A 24,133-nucleotide genomic window follows, 5' to 3' on the forward strand; every position below is an offset into this window, starting at 1 on the left:
AAATGCAATTCCTCGCAATTTAGCGATTTCGCAATTTGCGATTTTTGCATTTGGGATGATGAATCCCAAATGCAAAAATTGCGCTTGCAAAGGGCCAGATTCTCAGAATCTGGCCCTTTGCGAGCCGGATTTTCTTTGATGAATCTGGCTGTAAGCCATTACCCTAGGGAGTGTACAGCTCACCACTTTGCTACTGCACGAGAGAGGCCACCAAATAAGCAAATAAACTCAGGTAAGAGACTGCTTTGTCACACTGTGACTTAATGGCAGGGACTGCGGGATGAGGCCGCTTATGCATTTATCTACTACTTTGGGTGAGGCTGCTCGACCACAGGTCTACTCCTGGCCAGAATTACTGGTACGTCTCTTCTCTGGAATGAGATCGCTCAACCATACTTCTACTGCTTTGGACAAGACCGCTCCATCAAACCTGTACTCCTTTGAGTGAGGCTGCTCATCAAGTTGTCTACGCCTGTAGGGAAGTAACTCACAGGAGCATCTCACCTCTGGAATAAGACTGCACAACTAAAACTCTACTCCTTTAGGTAAGACTACTCAACCACACCTCTTCTATGGGTAAGACCACTCAACCACACCTCTTCTATGGGTAAGACCACTCAACCACACCTCTTCTATGGGTAAGACCACTCAACCACACCTCTTCTATGGGTAAGACCACTCAACCACATCTCTTCTATGGGTAAGACCACTCAACCACATCTCTTCTATGGGTAATACCACTCAACCACACCTCTTCTATGGGTAATACCACTCAACCACACCTCTTCTATGGGTAAGACCACTCAACCACACCTCTTCTATGGGTAAGACCACTCAACCACACCTCTTCTATGGGTAAGACCACTCAACCACATCTCTTCTATGGGTAAGACCACTCAACCACATCTCTTCTATGGGTAATACCACTCAACCACACCTCTTCTATGGGTAATACCACTCAACCACACCTCTTCTATGGGTAAGACCACTCAACCACATCTCTTCTATGGGTAAGACCACTCAACCACACCTCTTCTATGGGTAAGACCATTCAACCACACCTCTTCTATGGGTAAGACCACTCAACCACACCTCTTCTATGGGTAAGACCACTCAACCACACCTCTTCTATGGGTAAGACCACTCAACCACACCTCTTCTATGGGTTAGACCTCTCAACCACACCTCCTCTATGGGTAAGACTACTCGACCACACCTCTTCTATGGGTAAGACCACTCAACCACACATCTTCTATGGGTAAGACCACTCAACCACACCTCTTCTATGGGCAAGACCACTCAACCACACCTCTGCTATGGGTAAGACCACTCAACCACACCTCTTCTATGGGCAAGACCACTCAACCACACCTCTTCTATGGGTAAGACCATTCAACCACACCTCTTCTATGGGTAAGACCATTCAACCACACCTCTTCTAGGGGTAAGACCACTCAACCACACCTCTTCTATGGGCAAGACCACTCAACCACACCTCTTCTATGGGTAAGACCATTCAACCACACCTCTGCTCCTTTGGACAAGACCGCTCAAGCACACCTCTTCTATGGGTAGGACCACTCAACCACACCTCTTCTATGGGTAAGACCACTCAACCACACCTCTTCTATGGGCAAGACCACTCAACCACACCTCTTCTATGGGTAAGACCACTCAACCACACCTCTTCTATGGGCAAGACCACTCAACCACACCTCTTCTATGGGTAAGACCATTCAACCACACCTCTGCTCCTTTGGACAAGACCGCTCAACCACACCTCTTCTATGGGTAAGACCACTCAACCACACCTCTTCTATGGGTTAGACCTCTCAACCACACCTCTTCTATGGGTAAGACCACTCAACCACACCTCTTCTATGGGCAAGACCACTCAACCACACATCTTCTATGGGTAATACCACTCAACCACACCTCTTCTATGGGTTAGACCTCTCAACCACACCTCTTCTATGGGTAAGACCACTCAACCACACCTCTTCTATGGGCAAGACCACTCAACCACACATCTTCTATGGGCAAGACCACTCAACCACACCTCTTCTATGGGCAAGACCACTCAACCACACCTCTTCTATGGGTAAGACCACTCAACCACACCTCTTCTATGGGCAAGACCACTCAACCACACCTCTTCTATGGGTAAGACCACTCAACCACACCTCTTCTATGGGCAAGACCACTCAACCACACCTCTTCTATGGGTAAGACCATTCAACCACACTTCTTCTAGGGGTAAGACCACTCAACCACACCTCTTCTATGGGCAAGACCACTCAACCACACCTCTTCTATGGGTAAGACCATTCAACCACACCTCTGCTCCTTTTGGACAAGACCGCTCAACCACACCTACTCCTTTGGGCAAGACCGCTCAACTACACCTTTTCTCCTACAGGCAAGACCATTTAACCCAACCAAACCTCCAATCCTTTGAACAAACCCGCTCAACCAAATCTATATTCCTTTGGACAAGACCGCTCAACCACACCTCTGCTTCTCTGGGTGGGACCGCTCAACCACCCCTCTACTCCTTTGAGTGAGACCACTCAACCACACCTCTATTCCTTTTGGCGAGACCACTCTACTACTCCTCTGCTCCTTCGGGTAAGACCGCTCAAACACACCTGTATTCCTTTCGGTGAGCATGCTCACCTGCATCTCTATTTCACATGAACATCTAGTGATGACATTTAAAAGGCCATACTTTCATAACTACAAAACACATGACATTACTAAAAATAAAAAAAATGAAGGTATTACATGGTAATGTCCACATATAATTGTTGTATTACCCAGTGGTTAATTTGTAAAATAATGGCTGCAGGGGCCAAAGCTCTGCTCAGAAGCCCGTGGCCCTTGGCCGGTACTATTAAATGTGAGCACTCTGTGTTGTGTTCCACCTCATGCCTCCTTAATTCACTACCACAAACTCCCTGCCTCTTTATCTCACTCTTGCAGGTTCCTCCTTCCTCCCTTTGTGATGGGTTTCTCATCTTCCTCTTCTCCTTTAATTCAGCTATGTTTATTTTTCTCTCTCTTGCTCTTTGTAAATGTCTGATGAAGAAAAACAACAGCCGGTGCCCCAAACATCACTGCCAGTGTCCCCCACTGTCAACCACAGGCTCAAATTAAGCACTGGATTACCATGTCCATGGATTTTCTTTGATTCTCATTTTTAGTAAAGTCATTTGATTTTTCAGTTATGAAAGTATTTTCTTCCAAATGTCATCACTAGATGTTTATGTGCAGAGTGTGAAACTGCCCATATATAAGATAAGTAAAATACCTATGTGCACATTGGCTGAAAGCTATGTGTAGATACGTCAATATTTTATCGCATTGATGACCAGTGGGGGTCTCCTGTCCTTTATATTTCGTGAAACAAGTAAGCAAGGCCATTGCTAGGATCTAGTGTGTGACGCAACACCTTGTTGGCCCGGTGAAGGCATCCTTGTTTGTTGTGATTTGCTGGCACTTTATAAATAGCTTCTTATTGGGTCCCCAGAGGTTAGAGCCTCGCCTGTGCCACAGAAATCAATGCAGAACATAAGGCATGGCACCAGCTGGAAAGGACTGCTAAGACACACATTTTGGCGGTGCCTGTAAGCTTCTTCTATGCACCCTTGATTTACACTTGGGAGTAAAATTAATTTCTCCTGTGGTCCCAGCGCGCAGGGTGACGCAAAGACGCCAGTGACCTGCTCCGAATCACATGGTGCCTACAGCGACTGTCACTCCAGTCCTCCATAAGGTGTTATATGGAAACCAAATATGAAGAAACCTATTGCCACATGAATAACTATAATGGTTAAAATGCATTGTAACTTGAGTGGCAAATACAGAATTCAAGAGGATGTGAGTAGGCTAAAAGCAAAAGATAAAACAGCATCCGCAATGGAATGGGAGTGCTGAAAGATATAACGTGGTATTAAAGCCAATAAATGCACCTGGATGCTATTTAGTATGGACATGTGGAGACCACCTACATTATGGGCCCATTACAAAGGGTAATTAGTACCTGTGTAGTATTACCAGTTTCAAAATTACACATGGCCAAAGATGAATACTGCTGTATTCCAACATTGACCCGGAGGCAGCCCTACAAAATGCGGAATTCCACTGGAATAGAGGTTACCACAGATGATTCCCATGGCAATATCTCATTTTTTCCCAAGATTTCTAAATGTAAATGTAAATGTCAAGGTATTTGTAGAGCGCACTGCCACCAAGCGGTTGCCTGGCGCTATTACTCATACCGCTGTGGAACCCTTCCTGGCTTTCCCTGTGAAGTGTCCACTCCTGGGCACCCCCAGGGTGAAGCCAGGCATCCTAGCGCTGTTGGGGCCGGTGTGGAGGTTAAGCAAGCTATTGCCCAGAGTTGCAGCATGGGGCCCATGATTAGAATAGGCACCGAGGCGAGAATTGTCCGGTCCGAGGAAATTGAGCCCAAGTCCGGGACCAACCCTGGTCCCGGGCCAGAACTCTGCATCAGGGTCTGCCGCTCTAACCATTGAGCCACACTCCCCACATTTCTAGTTGAAACTGGAATTACAGGGCCCCTGGAATTGATCATTTTTTTAATCCAGTCACTCTGCAGCAGAGTAGCACATGGCACCCACTCAGATGGGCAAGGCAGCTATCCCAGGAACCCGGCTGATCCGCCATACAGCTGTAATGCGGACACACTAGCAAGCTGGAATAAAGCCGCTAAAACCAGAGCTGAATGCACACTGGGAATAGCTGCTTTATTGGTCACTGCAGAGATCCTTCTGTCTCCCATTTCCAATGGCATTTAAATAATATCAGGTTTTGGTCAATGCCACTGACCCCAATGTGTTTTAAAACGCAACCTTTCCCATTAATTCAAGCCGTTCCTTTTGCGCAACACCTGAAGTTCTACATCCTGTCACGAGCACTTCCTTACATTTTATTCACAAATTCACCATTCACAATAATAGAAAACAAATAGCAAGAAGTTATCACTGGGATGCCTTTGTGGGTGAGAAGCAGAATTGCACATGTAAGGTTGGGCACTCAGTTATGCCACCGGTGGTGGGCATCTTGGAGGTCCTGTGAGCTTACGTGGGTGACCTGGCCCCTCTGTAACTGTCCTGAATTGGAGGGGAATGGGAGGACATGTTGAGTGTACCAGATTCTGTCCTAGTACAGTAAATCATGATGATACACCAGATGTTTCGAAAAGTGCCTGGTCGATGGTGCGTGCTCTTTTTTCCTACCTACTGCCATAACGGGAACGCTATGGGATTTGGCTTTCCTCTCTGCCTCGTTTGGTAATTCCTGTGGCTGTCTCTGATCGCCTCACATTCTGTTCTGCTATGCCCATGTGCTCTCCATCAACTAGGCAGACACTAAAATTCATAAGATGCCACTATGCTGCTTGTGTCATGTAATACATTTTGTAAAAGTCATATATAACTAGCTCAAAATTAAATTGAATCATTAAAACGTAAAGCTCATAGCCCTGGAAAATAAAGAAACACTTCAGATGGTTTATCTAGCTCTATCTCTCTCTTTCTCTCTCTCTCTCTCTCTCTCTCCCTCTCCCTCTCTCTTGCTTTCCTTCCCTCTCACACTCTCTCTCCTGTCCCTCTCTCTCCCTCTCTCGCTCTCTCTAGCGTTCCCCTCTCTTTCTCCCTCCTCTTCTCTCTCTTTCTCCCTCCCCTTCAGCACCATACCATGAATATATCTATATATTCTCATAGCCTAGCGTCTCTCTTGTAATCAAATTGTGTATCTCTTGTACCTCGTTTATACCATTAGGTGAGATTTACATCACTGTTATAATCCACCTCTGTTTCCTTCATGCTGTATCTTTTGTGTTGTTCTGCTGTCGAGAGGGTCCATAGTGCTAAAGCTATATTCCTTAGTTGGCTTCACACTCCAATCAAGCCTGTTCATGCCCTGTATTACCTCTCACAGATTATCTTTGCACCCCAGGAGTAATAAGATCCATAAAAATGGCAGTGGCGACGAGGATCCATAGATCACGTCTATCCCCTTGGTGAACAGTAGATAATTGATTATGCCACAGCTGACCTCCTGTCAAAGGGGTATTAACAAGACCCAATAAGATGGGGGGTTGGTATACAGCAGAGCACAGACAGGCCTTTTCCGACATTCAGCGGGTGCTTTTTGTAAATCTCTTTTTAATGCTAGTACTTTCTGACAGGCGTCAGAAGCCCGCATTTACATGTCTAATTGCATTCATTAGCATGACAAACCGGTAGGCATCGTGGGCGCTGAGCGCGAGGCACGATTCCAGACCCCCGTTGGCGTTGCCGAACAAGAGTCATGCCTTCTAGTGCACGAGAAGCGTGAAGACCACGTCATTGAGTCCCACTTGGCATTGATCGCTCTCAGATTGGCACATAGACCCTTTTAAAGGTCTACTAACCCCCCATAAAGAACAGGCCCTCACGTACAGTCGAACAGCACAGTAAGAAAGGCTGCCATACCAACAAGTGAAATTCCAGCGATGGTCCCAGAAGATAACTCTACCTGAAGAGTAGCACCTTCACCCACCACCCAACTCCTATAGGAAAAATATGATTGGTGGAATTTCATTCTCAGGGTAGGAGGCAAAACTTTAGAACTCATTGTCAACCAAGATGCTAAATATATAACAGACCATCAGGAGTTCAGGAAGGCAGCAATTCCTGGCTCATCCAGAGATGAAATTGAAGAACAACCAGGCCCCTCAGCACAAACAGAACACTCCAGGATCAGAGCAACACTCCAGGATCAGAGCAGAACGCTCCAGGATCAGAGCAGAACGCTCCAGGATCAGAGCAGAACGCTCCAGGATCAGAGCAGAACGCTCCAGGATCAGAGCAAAACACTCCTGCTCTGATCCTGGAGTGTTCTGCTCTGATCCTGGAGTGTTCTGCTCTGATCCTGGAGTGTTCTGCTCTGATCTTGAACACTCCAGGATGAGAGCAGCACACTCCAGGATGAGAGCAGCACACTCCAGGATGAGAGCAGCACACTCCATCATGAGAGCAGAACGCTCCAGGATCAGAGCAGAACACTCCAGTATCAGAGCAGAGCACCCCAGATCCGAACAGAACACTCTTCCAAAGAGGCGAGAATTGGACTCTACCTGTGTCAGCTACAGGCAGCTCAGGTCTGCCATGGCAGTTCGAAATCCGTTTTTTGGGAGGGGCTGGGTACATTGATGGAGGACAGAGTGCCTCTGAGGTAGCTCTCGGCCCGAGGCACCGCCCCTCCCAGGGTGTGTGTGTGTGTGTGTGTCTGTCTATCCCGTGCGCTGAGCAGCTGATACAGATAGTGGAGGTAGGCTAACTTTCTAGGTGCCCTAAGGACAAGCTACAAATTGTGCTCATAAAAAATGTATACGGGCAGATCTATTGAGTGTATCAGTGCTTGTTCAGTGATTTAAGTACCTTCTCTCTACAATGCTTGTATCCTAGCAGCAAGTGTTCTAGCTTTCTCCTCTTTCAATTCTTGCTCCCCTCTCTTCCTTCATTTTATTTGTTTTTTTCTTTGTGTGTATTTACCGCTTTGTCCTGCTTGAGAGCTGACGCAATGCACTATGGGAGATGGTGTGTCAGGGCCGTTCTCAATGAGAGGGCTGGCTATCCATAGAGAGGCGAAGCCTCTCGAAGTAGCTGGGTCAAGGAGCGCCCGCGCCTTTATGTTAACATTTCAAGCACTGAGTTTAGAGGGGTGGGGAGCGCGGCTGTGTTTTTCACGTGTGGTTCGACAGCGGCAGAGATAAAGTGCTGGGTGCTTCTGAAGAAAAGGTGCAGGGATGCATCAAAAGTACCTGCAGCGTTGATGTGTTTGGTGCAGCGTGGGTCAATCCATCTAGACTATTCCACCTCTACAGGTGTGTTCACAAGAGAACACGGGTGTAGCGTTGTACTAAGTGGGATGGGCCCCCTTAACACCTTCGCTGCGGCGACTATTCTGCCGCAGCGCTAAGGGGGCGGGGGGGCCGCGCGGCGCGCCCATTCTGGAGACGGAACCGCTCCGTCACCAGCCTTGGTTGAGCTGTGCTCAGGACGGAGCGGTTCCGTCATGGCCCCGCCCACTCAATAGAACGCGCCGCGCAGGTGTGAAATCAGCGCCGCGCAGGTGCGTTCTATTGAGCGGGCGGGGCCAAGACGGAACCGCTCCGTCATCAGCACAGCGCTCCCGCGGCTGATGACGGAGCGGTTACGTCACCAGCACGGAAGTGGTTAACATGCCCGGCAGCAGAGCCAGTCGGGGTGGCGAGAAACGTGGCAACCTTGCTGATGCTAGCGAATAAAGGGTTGCACGAACGACAGAAACATTTTGCGATTTCCTAATTGCGAGTTTTTGTGACTTGCAATCAGGAACTTGCGAAATGCAATGTACAACAGCGTCTGAGACACTGTTTGCGATTCCCAATGGGGTTGCAATTGACCTGCGTCATCAATATTCATGAGGCAGGTTGCAATTTGCTACCCTTTCGGTATGGCCTGTAATCACAGGGATGGTGGCCTGCTGGGGTCAGCAGACTACTATGTCTGTGATTAATTTTTAAATAAGGCATTTTTTTTTTTTTTTATTGAAATGAAGCACATTTTCCTTCAAGGAAAATGGGATGCATTTCAAAAATAAAAATGAGAAGCTGCCTTTTCGTGTTTTAATTGCAGCCAGTGGTACGCGGAACCACTGCCTGCTTTTAAAAAATGTCGGTGGCCACATTCACAAAGGGGGAGGGGTCCCTTGGGGGCACCTTCTCATTTGCAAATGGGTTTCCACCTACTTTATGTAGTCAGTAAAATCTGAATGTTTTGCGACCGCATTCAGGTTGCAAACATTCGTACATGCCTCTGCGACTCGCTATTAAGAAGGGACGCCCTTGAAACGCCCCTTCCTAATAGCAACTCGTAAACCCTATTTCGCGAGTCAGCAACAAGTTACCAACTCACAAAATAGGGTTAGTACATGCCAAACAACTCATTAGCAGTCGCAAACGCCTGGTTTTTCATTTGTGACTGCTAAAATGTGTCATACATGCGGCCCTTAATGAGGCAGCAGGGGCCCCTTTTGAGTTCACTGGTCGGTGCCTGGTTGAGTAGTGACTGGCCCCAGAAAAACAAACATCTCCAGATCTTCCCGAGCTCACCTAAATCACCAATAGCATAGCTACCTCTCGCTGATGATGGTTTTGTTTGTGTATGTCAGCAGGTGTGAGATGGTGAAGGGAGGGCAAGGATCAGGGCAATGGGGTGTTAAAACACTACCCACTGTACAGTGCTTAATTTGAGCCGGTGGTTTATGTTGCTCAGCACGGGCACTTGATCATCAACACTGGCACTTCTGATGAGCACCAGTTAAGGACACATTTATTTATGGTAGGCCCGGGGAGATTAAGTGATTTGCCCTGAATCACAGGATGTTAAGTCAACGCTGAGACTCCTGGTTCCGCAGCTCCGAAGCCAGCAGCTCTGGCTATTGCACCACATTCTCCAAACCAATTTCATGATTAGGAGTGGTTTTGTTTAAGGTGGTGCTAACAGAAGTAATGGCCTGGTGCGAACTGCCTCCTGAAGAGAAACCCGGCACTTATTTTGTTTTTACAAATGAACCACTACCACGGTATGATAATGAAGGAATAAAACCGCTAACTGGCAAATCAGACCGAAACGAACCGGCAGGACAAGGACAAGGCTGGAGCAAGACGGCAGGGGTGCTGCTGTTGGCATAACCTTGATGCACACAGCTCTGTGCGCCCCTCAGAATATTGCCACTCTGGGCCCGGGCCCAGCTCGCCCGTGCTACAGGCCGGCCCTGCCAGGCAGAGAGATCCTGGTCCGAGTTGTGGGCCGTGTAGGTCTTCTCGCACACTAATCTAGACAGGTCTTCGGCGCAACAGGCGCAAAAGCTTCTTTGCCTCTTGTACAAGGTGGTCTGTGAGGAAGAACACAAACTGCTACATACCAGCAAAGCACCGACCAGCTCCTCAGGAAGCCTGGCAGGACCGGCTTTAGCGCTAGTGGCGCCCTGTGCGACAACCATTTTTGGCACCCCCACACCCCATGACCACCTCCTCGGATTCTCTCACTACCACCGGGCAAAAGTGCTCCTCATCTCTCCAATCATAAGTTTATTTATTTAATGCATTTTTATAAAGCGCGGACTTTACCCGAAGGTGTCAGAGCACTGTACAATAGAACCAGTTACGTTACATGAGAGAACTGGTACAGGAATGGAACAAATAAAAATAGCAGGCCATAGAATCAAAGCGACGTAAGCATAAGGCACACAATCTCAAGCACAGCAAGCACAGACTGTACAAGCAAAAATATGAATATAAATGACAAATTTTACAATGAATAAAGAACTTGCTGGCGAAAAATAGCAGGCCATAGAATCAAAACAACTCAGGCAAGCGGAACACAAAATCAAACGCAGCAAGCACAGGATGTACAAATAAAAATATAAATATATGTGACACATTTAAACAGCGCCTCTCCCCTGAGGTCAACGCCCAGTGCGGCCGCGCCGTTCACACCGCCCTAAAACCGAGCCTGGACAAGGGTGTGTGGTGCCGGATAGTAGCACCTGGGTAAGACTGTCTGCTTATTGTTGCATTGTCAACATTTTTTACATGTGCTGCTAGGTCATGGGTTGGCCTCCCTTACACCCGAGACTGTCGTCACCCACTACGCTGCTTCAGAAAGTAATCTAAAAAGCCATATCGTTTCTGTCCTGCTGACTTCCCGTGTCTGCCTTCCACCCCCTACCTTCTTCTTGTTTTCTCCCCCCACCTCGTGCTCGCACCACCTTCCCGGAGCTGTGTAGCCGTCCCTTGTTGCACCATGATGCAACCGTGCACGTGGGACACGTGCTCTCGTTGCTATGCAAACCTCTCCGTCTCCCCAAGGGGTCACGTCCACGCTGTATAAATACTACCGCCCATGAGTGTGACATAAAGCAACGGAGGCCCCGGAAGATAAGCTGGTTTGCACATGGTCACACAATTGGAGCACTTCCATGACTATGAAAGTGCCTTCCCAGTGTGTTCTTGTGGTGTGAGAGTCTGCCATTTATTGCAGTATTATCCTTGTACCTGTGTTTAGTACTCTTTTGTAACATGCACACGCCACTTTTCTCTTGTAACACACTGTTTGCTACCTCTCACATGTTGTTTGCCTTTGATACTTGCACAAGTGCCACCATTGCCTACGTAACGTTTGTTCTTGTGCCTGAGTGTCTAGCTTATATTGCAGTATTTTACCTCTAATTGTACTTTGTTTTCTTTTGTAACCTGCACACTTGTCACTTTTTCCTCCTGTAATGCACTGTTTGCTACCTCATGTATTTTGTTTGCTCACAATTGTCACTTTTACCTCATGTAACTTATCGTCTGCTTTTGTAATTTTGGTTCATTTGTAATTTTCTGTTCCTATTGTGAAGCGCTCTGACGCCTTCGAGTAAAGTCCGCGCTATATAAAAACGCATAAATAAATACATAAATAAATAAAATCAAAATGTGTGGACTGAAAGCTGTGGAGCAATGGCCCCATTTCTGAAGTCGCAGATCGAAGGTGTCGACTCTGGACTGCTCTCCCATATTAGCACTTAAAAGTAGCCTCCATTTTAGAGTGTTGCGAGAGAGAGTAGGGTCATTGTAGGCCACAATTAGTTAATGGCCATCTCTGTGGCCCCTGCCTGCCCATCACCTCGGGACAGTTTCAGCCAGTCTCCCCCATCCCCTGAGCAGCAGGCCGAGGCCTCACAGGCACCAGGCTCGCCGTAGAGGCCCGTGTGAGCCAATGAGGGGAAGTCCCCAAACGTGGACCAATGGGCTGCCTCCCTTCCTCTTCCCCAAGAGACCGTGGCCCAGGGGTTGCTGTGGCAACAGCTGGCCAGCTGCAGAGCTGCGGCGACGCGTGTGCATGGAGCGTGAAGGGGACACGATGGACGAATACATCACAAGAGGGACACATATCAGGAAATTAAAGTCTCCTGCCCCCCCCCCAGAGGGCCACTAGGACCCGCCCCTCCCCCGCCCAGCGTGACTGCTGTGTGTGGGGGCGTGGCCGCACCCTGCATGGCTAGAGTGGTTGAACACATCACCAGCCTGGAAGCGACGGTAGTGCAGGGTGGAACCGATGTGTACAGGCAGAGTTCAGGCAGGAGATACCCGTGTTTACGCAGCATGGGGAGCTGCAGATTAGGACTAAGGTGCAATGGCAAAGCTCTATTGGGATCACGGCCCTGGGACAGCAAGAGGCGCTGCAGGACAGGACTGAGGTGCATTGACAGAGCTGTGTGTGCTGGTGAGGGCACAGATGCATTAATAGAGCTGCGTGTGCTGGTCCAGGCTGAGGCGCTCGTCAGAGCCACGTGTACTGGTCAGGGCTGAGGTGCATTAATAGAGCTGCGTGTGCTGGTCCAGGCTGAGGCGCTTGTCAGAGCCACGTGTGGTGGTCAGGGCTGAGGTGTATTAATAGAGCTGTGTGTGCTGCTCAAGATTGAGGCGCATCGACAGAGCTGCATGTGGTGGTCCGGACTGTGGTGCTTTGACAGGGCTGAGTGTGCTTGTCCGGCCTGAGGTGCATTGACAGAGCCGCATGTGCTGGTCCAGGTTGAGGTGCAGTGACAGAGCCGCATGTGCTGGTCCAGGTTCAGGTGCATTGACAAAGAGCTTGTGCTGGTCCGGCCTGAGGTGCACTGACAGAGCCGTGTGTGGTGGTCATGGCTGAGGTGCATGCAGGGCCGGACTGGCCATAGCGGGCACCCGGCATTTCCCCGGTGCGCCGTACAGGTGGGGGCCGGTTTTGGGCCACTGGGGGCCGTTTTTGTTACAGGGCCTGAGGTGCATTGGCAGAGCTGCATGTGCTGGTCCTGGCTGAAGTGCATTGACTGAGCCACGTGTACTGGTCAGGGCTGAGGCACTTGTCAGAGCCGCGTGTGGTGGTCAGGCCTGAGGTGCATTAATAGAGCTGTGTGCGCTGCTCAAGATTGAGTTGCATTGACAGAGCCGCATGTGCTGGTCCAGGCTGAGGTGCATTGACAGAGCCGCGTGTGATGGTCCAGCCTGAGGTGCATTGACAGAGCCGCGTGAGATGGTCCGGCCTGAGGTGCATTGACAGAGCCGCATGTGCTGGTCCAGGCTGAGGTGCATTGACAGAGCCGCGTGTGATGGTCCAGCCTGAGGTGCATTGACAGAGCCGCGTGAGATGGTCCGGCCTGAGGTGCATTGACAGAGCCGCATGTGCTGGTCCAGGCTGAGGTGCATTGACAGAGCCGCGTGTGATGGTCCAGCCTGAGGTGCATTGACAGAGCCGCGTGTGATGGTCCAGCCTGAGGTGCATTGACAGAGCCGCGTGAGATGGTCCGGCCTGAGGTGCATTGACAGAGCCGCGTGAGATGGTCCGGCCTGAGGTGCATTGACAGAGCCGCGTGTGATGGTCCGGCCTGAGGTGCATTGACGGAGCCGCGTGTGATGGTCCGGCCTGAGGTGCACTGACGGAGCCGCGTGAGATGGTCCGGCCTGAGGTGCATTGACGGAGCCGCGTGTGCTGGTCAGGGTTGAGGTGCACTGACGGAGCTGCGTGTGCTGGTTCAGGGGTAGGCGCACGCTGAGCTGATGATGGAGTGCAGGAATGACTGCCTCCAGAAGTGGGTCAGTGCAGCCAGGCGGCTTCAAGGAGACTCCGGCAAATGCGCATTTGTAAAATGCTTCCTCCGCGCCCCCCCGCCGCCGCGGCCCTCCCCGCCCCCACCGCGTGCTGCTGCGAGCCGGGGAGATGCGCCGAGAGGGTAATATTAGCCACATGAAATGACAGTCTGCGGAGAGGCAGTGCGAGGGTCGGCTGCTGCGCGGCAGTAAATGACATACCATCAGAGCGCGAGGGCGCTGCTTCCCAGCGCCCCCTGGACCTCCCGCTGTGCAGCCCCTCCCCCCCTCTCTCCTCCTCCACTCCCTCCCTCAGAATGCTTCGCTATCCCTTCCATCACTTACACCGTCTCTCCTCCCTCTTTCCATTCGGTCCCGCCCAATTCCCTCTCTCTTTCTAACTCTTGCCCTCCACTCTGTCACTCTTTTATGTCTCTCTTCCACCCTGTGTGTGTGTCTCTCTTTCTCTCTTTCTCTCCCCTCCATTCTTTCTCCTCCTCCCTGGTTCTGGAACCCTACTTGACACTGCATCTGTGGCTTGGTTTACATTGCTAAATATACATTCATGGACCGCACTGGCACAAGAATCTAACTCGAGTCCGCACAACCCGCTCGCTCCAACTTGAACTATCGTCACCTTGGAACCCTGCTACCCGGTCTCAGCCTTCCGGTACGTCATCTCTCATCCCTCGTACCTGCACCCAGACCTTTATTTAAATGGTCCCACGCTGGTCAATCTCTGTCTTGCCTCCAAAGGTAGCCTGGCCATTGACCCAGCCAATTAAGTCATATGTAAACAGGCATGCTTATTAAAATGTCCTGAAGATGATCCCAGTATTTTCTTACGGGATCGAAACGCCGTCGACACCTTGTACACCATATACGCTTGTTTAAAATGTCCTAATTTTTGTGTAATGGTGTCTACTGTATATTCTGTTTGTTCTATGATAAATGTGCTGAAAACAAACATTTTCCCTTGCCTGAACCCTTCACTTTATGTTGTAAGTCTTTCTTGCTAAAGTTGGATACAGGCTTGTGTCCCACTTAAAACTGCTTCTTGTTTATTCTTTGTAACTATTGAATTAATTTCACATTAAATATCTGTCCAGCAGGACAGATTTCTACAATGTAGTACTGATTGGGTCTATATTTATTGTCTCAGCTATTTTTTTTGTCTAAGGACCTCTGTCTTTAGAAAGAGAGGGTAATCTTAGCCACATAAAATGACCATCTACGTCTCTCTCTCCCTTTCTCTCTCCTCTCCCCTCCCCTCCCCTTCTACTCCTACTCCCCTCCCCTCCCCTCCCCTCCCCTCCCCTCCTACTCCTACTCCTACTCCACTCCCCTACCACTTCCCTCCCACTCCCCTCCTTTGAACCTTCATTGTGTGTCTCTCTCCCCCCACCCATCATTCCACAGTGGTGCTGGGGGGATCTGCCATCAATGTAACAACACTGAAGTCAGAGGGCGTGTAGAAAATTCAAACATGACACAAAGAACAGGTTTAGCATGATTGTAAATGTAATTGCATTTATATAGCGCTTCCTACCCTTGCTGAGGCGTTGAAGTGCTGTACGGTGAGTAGCACACTACTCCAGAATCCAAGGTTAGTGGCTAATCCAGTGGTTATTGGTAACTATTGTGATTACTCAGGTGCGTTCTGAAAAAAATGGCCAGTTACTCCACTTACTTTTTGATAGATTGAAGGTGGGATCGTTAGTGAGGGCGGCTAAGTGGTCTTGGGTGAATGGTTGGTGAGATAGAAGTCTGGCGGAGATTAGACAGTGTTAGGTTGAGGTATGGAGTTTTAAAGAAGGAGAGGTTGTGATCAATGAAATAACCTGTCACACATTTATGGAAAAAACAACCTATGGTGTGCAGCCGCAGCGTGTCACCGGCTCGGCATCTTTCCATTGCCTGGATCACAACCCTAAACATTTCTTCGATCAGCAACTCGCTGTCATATGTCTTTGATAAAATATGCACATTTAAATGGAACCACAACATTTGCTTTTATTTTATTTTTTTACTGTGTGAATGCCACAAAAAACACGTAGGGAGCAGGAGTTGTTTGCACTCCCTCCCCACATGTGTATGATGGATTCACTGGCCCTCTAGGGGCGGACAAACCGTCATGCGCACTTGGCATGTTGCACAGCCCCATGGAGAACATGCCCAGCCTCTCCAGGCCAAACAGGCCGCTCAGACCAATCACAAAGCTGCTCAGGCAGTGTCGTGATCCGCCTTTCACTAACGCACTGCCAGGCCAGAAAGGCACATTTTCACGACTGCCGGCAGGGGAAGGGCATGATCTGTAATAGGGCACACTGACCAGATCTTTGCCCGGGGGACCCACTTAAAGGTGCACCGCAGCGTAGACCCGGGCAGCGTGCCCTATGTATAACACAGCCCCATGTCATTTGCAGGAGCAGGCTCAACTTTTGCACAGTTTCACGTACGTGCAGGCACGTCAAATTTTTTTTATGGGGCTTGGTCATTAAACATGCAGCATCTGACTCCATCGTGTGCTACTGGCCACAGTCGATGCCTCATCATGTTATGCATATTTATAAAGAGCACTATCACCCATGAGGGTACCCTAGCGCTGAGTAAGGGTGTGTACCTTGCCCCGCCTATGGTAGGTTGGTTAATTGAAAATCCAGGTCTTCAGCTTCTTGCAAAATTCAAGAAGAGATGAGGAGTGGGAGGCCATTCCACGCCTTACGAGCAATGTAAGAGAATGCACGTCCTACTGATCTGGTTCTGTGTATGCGTGGGATGTGTGTTAGCAGCAGTCCTGCGAAGCAGAGCTGTCTGGATGGTTGGTGGAACGAGATGCGACTATTCCAGTAGGTGGGGCAAACTACAACATTATTAGAGCAAGCTTGCTTTAAAATCTATAAATAAATGTTGCAGCATGAGCCTGAGTCGCAGAAAAACCAAAGGCCACTGGGAATAAGGACCCCGCCTCACACTTCCCTTCTGGCGAGCATGCTTACCTGTGCAACATTCTGTGAGTTGGACCACGTGCTTCTGCCAGTGTCATATATTGGCACCTGTTCTATTGCTTCTTAACCTCTACCTCGCTAGCGGGTTTTCCCGCTGTGCGCTGAAAATTGAAAATCGCGCGTAACGTGACAAAGCCAGCTCGTCATGCGCGTAGCGCAGGTGCAGCTCCTCATTTCTCCCAGCAGAAGAACGGTGATGTGGTATATATGTCCCTTGCTGAATGCTTGGAGATTTCACTCTTGTAACAGGGCATTGTTTTCTCTGGCTTGAGTCTGTGTATGAGAAACTCATTTTTATGTCTCGGCTGAGACCGCACAAATGCGCTCCTGCTTGCGATGATTTATTGTGTCTAAAAAAAAAATAATCTAAAAAGGGGCTTTTAGCCCAGCCATTACGTACCATTGTTTGGTTTCATTGTCAACCATCTTCTTTTTTTGTTGGTGAGCGCATGTCTGCGAATGCCGGCTTCACTTCCTACCTGTACTTTTTGTTTTCTTCCCTGGAGCATGGACCAAGTACTGATTGATTTTTTTGATTAGTGTTTTTCCATGCTGCTTACGCTTAGATTGTGGTACTTTTAGGTTTTGCGAGTGTGTATTGTTTATTTCTATGTTCTTTTTCACACTGCTGTGCCACTCTATCTTGTTTTTAGCTGCTTTTATGCCCCTTAGTTTTTGCTTTCATCTTGGGCCCACAGCTCCCCTCACTCATTGTTTCTTTCCAAATTAAAAAAAACTTTTCCCTTTCCAGTAAGCCACTTTTCTCCAGCCAGTCTTGTTTAATACGCTTAACAACACAATTTATTACATTTTAATAAATGTAGATGTTGCAGCATTTACTAAGGATGCGTTTTTTGTGACTCATCCATGTTTTGGGCTCATTCTGTCTAATGCCGCCATCCTTCCCAATTTGGGAAAGCCAACGTAAGTTACATGCTTGTAAATTGTACCAACTGGTGATATCAGTGCTTCCCTATATGCACATGTATGCATGCAGTTAGCGGTTCCTAGGTTGTATGCCTCCATAACATGCCATGCATTAATATACTATACAGTAACAGGCTATGACGTACCATACCATACAATACAATGGTAGACCATAACATACCATGTTAGACAGGAACAAACCGTACTATACAGTAACAGGCCATACCATACAATACAATGACAGTCCATACCATATGAAACCATATTAAACAATAACATCCCATACAATAACAGCCCATACCTTATCATACTATGAAATGACATACTGTACTATACCATACTGTACAATGAGTCTTACCATATCATACTATCCAGTCAAATCACCCCTGCCCCCCTTTTACTCTACCCACCCTTGAACACTCCAGTTATCCTCAACTTGCTTTACCTCTACCTACCCCTGAACCCTCAAGTCACCCTCCCCTCTATCCACCCCTGAGTCCCAAAGTCACTCTCACCTCCCTTTATATCTAACTAACTCTGAGCCCAAGTAACGTTAACCTCCATTTACCTCTCCTACCCCCCCAACCTTCCAGTCATCCTCACCTTCATTTACCTCTATCCACCCCTGAACCCTCACTCAACTCTCTTTACTTCTACTATAAACACTAAAATCACTTAAAAAAACATAATTTGAAAAGTATGGGTTTTTAAAAAAATGACTTAACTGTGTGCTAAAGTACTGTGTGTGAAAAGTAGAAATACTTATCTGTGTGGTACTTACCATGGTGATAAAGACTGCATGGTGAAGGTCTTGTCTGGTAAAGGTTACGAGATAAAACCTGTTTCCCCTAAAGTAGGGCGTAGATGTTTCGGGGGTACTATTGGTTGTTTTATGCCTTTCAGTATGTTTGGAGGATACATTCACCTTCTTGAGTTTTCCCATTCCCTCCCCTCCTCCCCATCCAACCCTATACTTTAGGTCTCGCCTGAGACAGCCCATGCACTGTCGCTTGCAGAACATTGTCCTTAGTTCGGAGGCTTAGAGCCTGCCCATTTCTTACGATTGTTTGGCTTTATCGTTATTCTCATTTCCTTGTTTCTCTTTGGTCAGCAAGTGCTGTCTTTACTTCCTCTTCGTGTGTTTGTCCCCACCCTTGAGCATTGCCCAAGTACTGCGTCTCTTGCCCAGCATCCTTACACTGTTGGCCACTTTCAAAGGTACTTATTTTACATCTACTTGCACTCTCCCTCTCTTCACCTTCCTGCATTAATGCTTGCCCTGCCCGCTACTCCCCTCTTGCATTGTTGCTTGTCCGTCCCACCCCTGTTGTTTCTTACCTCGTTCTCCCCAGATCTTCTCCATATTCGTTGCTTGCCACCTCCTGTCCAGCCAGTAAAAAAAAGCACCCAAAAGTCATGCCAACTGGTGTCAAGATGCTACAAAGATGCAGATGTCACTTCACTCTTTGCTTTGCATGGCCTGTTTGGTGCTGTCTCAATGCGGAAGCAAAACGTCAAACTTCAGCTCCGGCATAAGATGATGAAATGGGTTTTTGTGAAGGCAGAGAATGAACCCATAAAAGAAAATGTATCGCCGCCCTTCGCGGTCAGCAATTGCTGCATCATACCAATTTTATTTTCTAACTTTTAGCACTACAACATGGCTAAAAACAATTGACAAAGCTATTAGCTCTCTCATATGTGAGACATCTTGGCTTTGCCAATGCTTCTTCAAATTGCCAGGCTTTCATTGCCGATCAGTTTGTTCTCGGTATGAGCTCCAGACAAGCGTCTGCTCCAATCAGTGGCCACGGACCCCGTATGTTTGCATTAGTTGGCCATGTTGTATGGCTTCACGGCGCTTTCAGTTGTCCAATGGTGAAGTTCAAACTATTCTGAGGTCTCCGTCACAGACCAGCCTATGGCTGGGCTTGTGAAGATGTGCTGTCTGTAGTGTGCATGTGCACATTCTTCTGTTTTGTTACTAACGTCCACTTCAGGAAGCTGGGGTTGTATGTTCTTGATGTGTGATGGGTGACACCAAAGGACTGTTTCCAATCAAATGTGTTTCTTGTAGGATTTTTGGCATGCCTGTTGCCCAGTAGGTAAAGAGGGACAGGAGAGAGATAGATTGGGGTTGTCTGCTGTTGTGGTCATGGTGGTTTCCAACTACATGACAAATCCGTGCTGTATTGGGGGTGTGTGGGTGTTCTGTCCACTGGGTACTGTTGGCTATTATGCATGGGGGAATCAGAGACTTATGATGTTGGTGTCACAGTCATATGCTTCTTTTTGGCTTGTGTTCTGGGTTGGATGTATATAAAGAGTTTTGTTACCTGTGTTCTGCATTTGTGCTTGTGTGACTTCAGTCTGTGGCATTTCAGTCGGCTTTGCATCTGTGTTTGGGACTTACAATGGTTTTATTTACTGGTGTAACCTATTTAAACAGAAGATTCATGTGGTGTGTTGCTGACTTTGTGCCTTTTCTGGGACTGTAGCGCCTCACTCTCTAGCGCCAGTAGTTTGCCAAAGACAGAGGAGTTGCTCATAGTTCAATTGCTTTCTTGTCCATCGAAGTATCTTCGCTTATTTGATGGCGTTCCTCCCTCTTCTTGTGTTAGTCCCACCCAAAGAGCATTTGGACTCGCTGATTTTTCTTTTTATTTAATTGGACCAGTTGTATCCTTACGCTGCTAACGTCAGACCATGCAGTGCATGAGGGGCTATTTTATCTCGTTCTCTATCTTCTCCGTCTGCCACCACATGCTGCTAATGTAGCAGCCAATGTTTAAATGGCCTCTTTACCATTCCAAGATGACTGACTTTCCATGCGCATGAGTGGTGGCCATCTTGAAATGCTTTTTCATTAAGCTTAAGACAAAGCATTCCAAGATGGCTGCTATACAAAGCAGTCACTTGGGGCAGGCAGCGGGGGAGAAAGGGTAAAGTCAATAGGCCTACACCCCATATGACTGGTAACATCTGTTAAATGTGTGACTGCTTATTTCTAAGCTGGGCCCACAAGTATGTGACACTTTTTCTGACTATTAAATAATAGGGAACTGTCATAGCTATGCAAAGATCAGCGGCGGCTGGCGACCTTCCAAATTGGTGAGGCTATGTAATACTATTTTATGAACTGTGCTTACATTTATATGGCAGATGTGATGGGGCACACTCTATTTAAAGGTGCATTCTATTAAAGTAGAATGTGCAGAGGTCCCCTGTGCAATACAAACGTAATATTGCATACTGCTGTAAAGTAAATAAACATATTGTTACTTTCAGTAAACGTGATTCTTCCACCTCGCACAGCCTGGAAAAGATGTGCATGCTGAGAAATGGCATCCCAGCCTATCCAAGCACTGCTGTCATGCTGCTTGTAATTCCAAACAACATAAAAGCAGTGCCAGGATTGGCTGGGTCAGGGAGGCACAACGCTGCATCGGAGACCAATGGGGCTGAGCCTCTGCACTTCCGGCTTCCTTAGTGTTCATTAGGGAAACCTTAACTACGCATGTGAAATTGGTCATGTGAAAAACACCAGCCAATGTCGCATGCGCAGTTCACTCAACACAGCCTTCTAATCAATCGTCGCCAGGAGAGAGAGCATCTCAGCCCCGCCCCCCAGGGGCGGCCCTAGGCATGTACAAGCTGTGCACCTGCACAGGGCCACCAAACCCCAGGGGCCGCCACGCCAATATATATCCTTAATATAATAATCCTCTGAGGATGGATACATATTTGCGTGGCGGCCCCTGGCAGGGATTTGGCGGCCTCCGGCTCTGCTACACTTCCAAAAACTTCGCCCCCCCCCCCCTTCTTCACTGGCCTCCGCGCTCCGCCCCGCCCGGACCCCCTCTTCCGGGGCACCCTACCTACGCTCCCTGCCCAGGGCCGCCATGAGCCTAGAGCCGACCCTGCGCCCCCACTCTAAAGGAACAAACACATGGGTGTAGAGAGCCTGTCTGAGGTGTAGTGGCTCGCAGTAGTAGGTCACCGACCCAACGCCCTAATGGACGAGCCGCCCCTGGTGGCAGCATTTCTGTGGTCAGCAAAAACAGCAGAACAAGAATGTTTACTGTTTGCAATCCGTTAATTCTTGGTGCAGCCAATGCCATAGGGCAGCAAGTAAGAAATGCAAAACCACATTTTCAACATAGCTCGAATGTCTGCCCTGTCTACTGTGTACACTGAGGGAAGTCATAAAGCAGAGTCTTAATGGTGCAAATCCTAAGGTAAGTACATGGAATCCTAATAATTTTTGTATAAAGTACAGATGCTTGCCTAAAGCTATCTGAAGGCCTTCCTCGTGACAGGAGTCAAGATTTGAAGAAATAAGGGATTAGCGAGTCACCTGACTTTAAAGTAAAGGCATTAGGAGATGTCGGGATGGTGAAAAAGCAGAAAGCTTTCATATAAATTCTGCTGATAAGCTGAGCTCAGCAGAAATCCGCCCAGGAATACAAAAGGAGTGGGGTTTATGGATCTGGCGGGCGAGGACATAACACAACATGGTCCAACATCCCATCCTGCATCAGAGCCTGCTCCTCTCTTCTTGAATTCTGCAAGAGAGCTGAAGACCCGGCTTTTCAATTACCATAGGCAGGCTGGCACACACCCCTGCCCAGTGCCAGGATACCCCTGCTGGTGATAGTGCACCTTACCGATACATATAACATAACAATGGGCCATATGTAGTAAGCCAAATTGTGATCACAAACGCTGAAATTCGCAGATTCCATAAATGCAATGTAGGAAGCACCCAAGTTGTGCGATTTTGGCTTACGGAATCGCAAATTACCACCAACTTCCGATTGGTGGTAATTTGCGATTTCCTTGAAAAATGCACTTTTTTGCATTTTTCTAAGTGCCATATGGCGCACCTACATGTCCTTAGCGCATGTATGTGCGCCACATGTGCACTCATGCTTATTTCAGTGGTGCAACAGGGTGTCCTATTGACACCCTTGCAACCTTGAAATTGCATTCTCAATTTGTGATTCTCTAATTGGGAATCGCAAATTGAGAAAGTCTTCCCATTCATTACTATGGGCCTTCTAGCCCATAGGAGTGAATGGGAATGTATTTATTATTGGCGAATCTCAATTTGTGATTCCCAAATAAGGAATATGTAGGATTTGCTAAATATTTTGCAAATCCTACCTACATTGCGTTTTGCGATTCTCTAATTGCGATTCCCTAAAAATCGCAATTTATGAATCGCAAAAAAACGTTTTACCTACATATGGCCCAATGTCTTTATTTGCAAAGCAGGCGTTCTCCCAGATATCCAGGCACTGTTATAACAGATGTGTGTTGTTTTTCTCACTTGCTGTCTGTAAAACGTCAACAAAGCCTTATTTTACACCCACCTCTTTGCATCTTCAATGAAAGCTGTCACTGCTTTTCTGAGTGTCTCATAAAAGGCCAAACCTTGATAGTGATTTCATTTATGGATGAGGCTGGACACCAGATCAGATTTGGAGGGAATATTCTGGAGCTGTTGCATCGGAGTGCACTGGCGAGAAACTATTTTTAGCAGAGAGAGAAGTTAGAAAAACTAGGCAATTCACCAAAAACACACAAAAAAGGCCACGCGAATGGTGTGGTGATTGGGGTGAGCAGGGATGTGAGGGTCTCTCCAGACTTGGCCTTTAGGTACGAGCCACTATCTGCTACAATGGTGGTCCCTGGAGAGCTTTGATCAGTGTGAATGTAGATTTTCATTGCACATAAAGTGCCTTGATATCTTAAAGTGAACAAAGGCACTTTAGCACCACTTTGTTTCTCGGCTTGAAAAAAGCCCTCGGTGAAAGAAAGAGATTTGCACATTGGCTAGGTCACTGCATTACTTAAAGCACTGTTGTGTCTTGTGGGTCAGGGGTACTTCCTGAGAAGGGGAGAGTAGTGGGAGCGATTGGTACTGATAACTTGCAAAATATCTATGCGTTGCACCTGACAGTGACAGCGCACACTGCTAGGGAGCTGGCGGAGTGACAGTGCACGCTGCTAGGGTGCTAACAGAGCACACTGCTAGGGTACCGAGCACAGCACAAGTCCTAAAGAAAGAAGTGGGGGGGCACTGTCACCGGAAGTGACGTCACAACAGGAAGTGACATCACGAAAGGTGTCTTGCACCTTCGGGCTTATTGCCTCCCCTCGCTTACCCCTTAGATGAAATTGCATCTGCGAAGCCAGCGCGTGTGCATCGTCCTGTGAGCTCCGATCTCGTCCCAGAGAGGGCAAAGAGTAAAGTCCAGCTGTTTGGCAGGGGGAACGGCGTCCACCCGGTAAAATAAGTGGAGGGACGCTGTCCACCCGCGTGGTACCCCGACTCGAGCCCTGGTACCAAGGGAGTGACAGCACACTCTGCTAGGGTGCCGATGGAGTAACAGCACACACTGCTAAGGTGCCGAGGGAGTGATAGCACACACAGCTAGGGTGCAGACGGAGGGACAGCGCATGCTGTTAGGGTGCCGAAAGAGCGACAGCGCACACTGTTAGGATGCCGACAGAGCACACTTCTAGG

The 24,133-nt window shown here is 48.2% G+C and overlaps 1 protein-coding gene across 1 annotated transcript in view; it reads left to right on the forward strand.

The window, feature by feature from the left end:
* The window catches only part of LOC144785909 (leucine-rich repeat neuronal protein 1-like), a 102,056-nt gene that overhangs the window by 57,635 nt on the left and 20,288 nt on the right, over positions 1-24,133 (forward strand). The window lies entirely within an intron of this gene.

The sequence above is a fragment of the Lissotriton helveticus genome, chromosome 10 (assembly GCF_964261635.1).
Source record: "Lissotriton helveticus chromosome 10, aLisHel1.1, whole genome shotgun sequence".
NCBI lineage: Eukaryota > Metazoa > Chordata > Amphibia > Caudata > Salamandridae > Lissotriton > Lissotriton helveticus.